The sequence below is a fragment of the Solanum tuberosum genome, unplaced genomic scaffold (genome assembly GCF_000226075.1).
Source record: "Solanum tuberosum cultivar DM 1-3 516 R44 unplaced genomic scaffold, SolTub_3.0 scf00759, whole genome shotgun sequence".
NCBI lineage: Eukaryota > Viridiplantae > Streptophyta > Magnoliopsida > Solanales > Solanaceae > Solanum > Solanum tuberosum.
The window spans coordinates 89,853-93,671 of NW_006239712.1; positions in this window are offsets into that span (position 1 = coordinate 89,853).

The following is a 3,819-nucleotide window of genomic DNA, read 5'->3' on the forward strand; positions in this document are numbered from 1 at the left end:
ATTGAGAATATATAATTTGTTAGAGTGTTGTTGTCGAGCTGTATGCTTTGTAAACTGTGAATTGTTAGGTTGTAGTTATGGAGGTTAGGATGGGGTGTAAGGAGTACCCGTATTCTGTTCCCTTAACTTGTGTTTAGAGGTTTGCTTGTTGAGTACCGCGTGGTTTGGTACTCACCCCTTGCTTCTACAATCTTTTGTAGGTTACGAGCCCGGATCTTCGTGATACCTTTCATTCTCTTCGTTTCCGAGGCTTTCTGTGGAGATCTGATAGGTAGCTGTTTGTCATCTCAGCGAACCTTCTCTGAGGCTTTCTGTGGAGATCTGATAGGTAGTTGTTTGTCATCTCAGCGAACCTTCATACTCTTGTTATGATTTTGTTTTTACTTGAAAGACAACGTCATTTGAGACTTGCGTATTTTATTTCAATTCTAGTATTTACATTAGAGGCTTGTGCACGTGACAACCAGGTTTTGGGGATTGAACTAAGTTGACTTGTTTTCGTAATAGTAATTGTTATTGAACTTTGTTTTATTTCCGCACTTTATCGAAATGCTTGGGTTTTAAGCTGACTTGTCTTGGTGGGATACGACAAGTGCCATCACATCCATTTTTGGGTCGTGACAAAGAGCATGTTATTAAAGCCGAAAAGAAAAGGGAAAAATGTATATAATAACAAACTATTAATTCAAATTAAATGCTATAAACATAGTTTGATTTAATTATACCCTATAACAAACTGTTGCTATTTCGCTTCTCTCCTGGTGAATCTCGCTCGCCATTTTCGTTCTCTCCCTCGCCTCTCTCACTTTTTATACAAACGCAAATGTATAAAATGCGTTTGTGTTTGTATAAAGCGAGAGAAAATTGTATATATACATATATTTTTCCTTCCCCTCTCTCAGATATCGCTCGCCAGTCTCCCAGATCTCGCTCGCCTGTCTCTCCCTTGCCTCTCTCACTTATACAAACAGAAATGTATAAATTGTGTTTTTGTTTGTATAAAGCAAGAGAAAATTGTATATACACATGCAAATACATATATCTTTATCTTATACACTTATAATTATACAATACAAATATTCCCCTGCCCAATCTCTTTTGCCTTTCTCTCTTTCTCGCTTTATACAAACATAGATTATACAATTGATCTTTTGTATATGTATACCGAAACATAAACAAATTGTATACAACTGCTTTCTTTTGTATATGTATAGTGAAATATACATATTTTATATTTGCTATGGAACACAATTATGCAAACTATAGCTATAACATACAAATATAATTTTTATGTTTGCTATATATGAAAGTTGCTCAAAAGAAAAACCTAGAAGAATGGAGTTTGATATAAAACGGAACACATGGAAGGTAATAATATACTCATATTCGATGTTTGTATCAATTTAATAAATATCTCTATACTCATATATTAAATGACACTCCTTTTGTTTTAAGGGAAAATTGTACTTCCTCCATTCCATATTTATTGAATTTTTAAGGTGTTTCACACCCTTTAAGAAAAGTAGATTAAGACATAAATTGAACATAGTTTTTCTATTTTTTACCCTTATTAATTATTGTCAAATTTATTGAAGTCATCACATTGAAAATCCAAATGAAGGGTAAAATTGGAAGAACACTCTAAAAGTAGTCTTGAAAACTGAACAATTAAGTTAATTTGAAAAATGAAAAATGCCTCAAAAATTCAATTAATATGGAATGAAGGGAGTATAACATAGTAAACTATTAATTCAAATTAAATACTATAACCACAGTTTCATTTAATTATAATCCGTAGCAAACACTTGTCATTCGCCTCTCTCCCCAGAAATCTCGCTTGCCACTCTCCATGATCTCACTCGCCACTCTCCCTCCCCTCTCTCACTTTATACAAACATAAATGTATAAATTGCGTTTGTGTTTGTATAAAGCGAGAGAAAATTGTATATACAAATACAAATACATATATTTTCGTCACATACACTAATAGTTATACAAATACAGATCTTCCCCTACCAGTTCTCCTTTGTCTTTCTCTCTTTCTCGCTTTATACAAACATAAATTATACAAATTACAATGTATAATTTGTGTTTTATAAAGCGAGAGTGAGAGATTTGATATACAAATATTTTATTATGATTCAATTGTATACAAATTCAAATTTTATGCAGATATACAAACACAATCATTGATAACATATACATAGTAGTTACATATATACAATTATCTAGTCGATATACATATACAATCGCTGTGCTTTTATACAAATGAGATGATTGCCTGCGATTTATACAAGTTTGGTGCATAGTTTGCTATGGAGCGCAAATAGCAAAACTGTAGCTACAGAGCGCTAATATGATTTTTGTGTTTGCTAAACCTAAAATTTACTCTTGTTTTAATTATGTGGCATCATTTGAATTTTAAGAGTCAAATAATTTAATTTTGACTGTGAATTCATGTCAGGAATCTTCAGGTTTTTTGTAACAAAATTTATATATTTTGAAACAACATAGAAAGTACTGTAAGTCAGCCATAAATTCAAAATATTTGAAAATATATAAAGAAATTATGGTTAGAGATAGATTTATTCGAATCTCGAAATTAAAAGCTACCACATAAATTTAAATAGAATGAGTAATTGATCAATAAATATTCGAGAAAATGGTCAAATGACCCCTCAACCTATTACTAGATTTCCAACTACACACCTATTCTTTGCGGGAGTCCTATTACACCCTTGAACTACTTTAAAATGGAATAAATAACCCCTTAAGTACTGAGTTGGCATAGAGAGTGTATTTCACTCTCTTTGAGAGAGTGAGTTGCCTATTTATTTATTTTTTAATTTCCATTTTTTTTTAATTTTCATTTTTCTTTCTCTTTATTTCTTCTTATTTATCTATACAATTATACATTTTTTCACCATTATCATTGTTGAAGCTTTTTCGATGGATGTTTGGAATAAAAATTATCAACAACAAATGCATTTAATGAATAAATAACTTTTCAATAAACCTATTTACAACATATCTAACAAATTACTTTTTTTTTTAAAAAAACATACCCATTAATTAATATTTTTTTAAAGTGATGGATTCAAGAGTAACAAAATCAAAGTGAAGTAATTGTATATTTAAAAAATATTTTCAAACTTAATAAAAGAAACTAAAACAAAAAAATTTCTTCTACATTTTAAAAGAAAGATCGTACATGTTTTCTTAAAATCCATGAAGAATCAAAATTAAAAACTCAAATTATAAATTAATCATGAAAATTTTAGAGGGAGAAATAATAAAGAATGGGGAAGAGAGAGAGGTTTCTCAAATTGCTGTTACAAATTGGGCTTCTCATCCGCGATTATTTTGAGTTGTCGGCGGAATCTTCAAGGGATGAATCTAATCTCGAATGTTCATGACCTATTTAATGTGTATCTGAAATTGTCTAAGGAAGAAAATCGAACGAAATGTAAAAAAATGTGAAAAATTTGTTGAATTAGTTGGATGAAAGATTTGATTAATTAGGACCGCTATCTTCTAGACTCTAGAGATTTGGAGTAGATGAAAAGGTGAGTTGAATTTTCGCTTTTATAAAATTTTAGAGATATAAAAATTTATTGAGGTAAAAAAATGGTGTTTAGTATAGTTAGGGTTGAAGAAATGATTGGGGAAGAAAGAAAGAGGAAGGAGGAGAATTTTTTTTTTTTAAAAGTTAATCATTAAATGGTGAAATACACGTGTCAAGTGCGTGTTTTCATCACAAGACACATACCTGGTAAAGATATTTCAGGGAGAAAATAATTCCACTTTAAAATAGCTCAG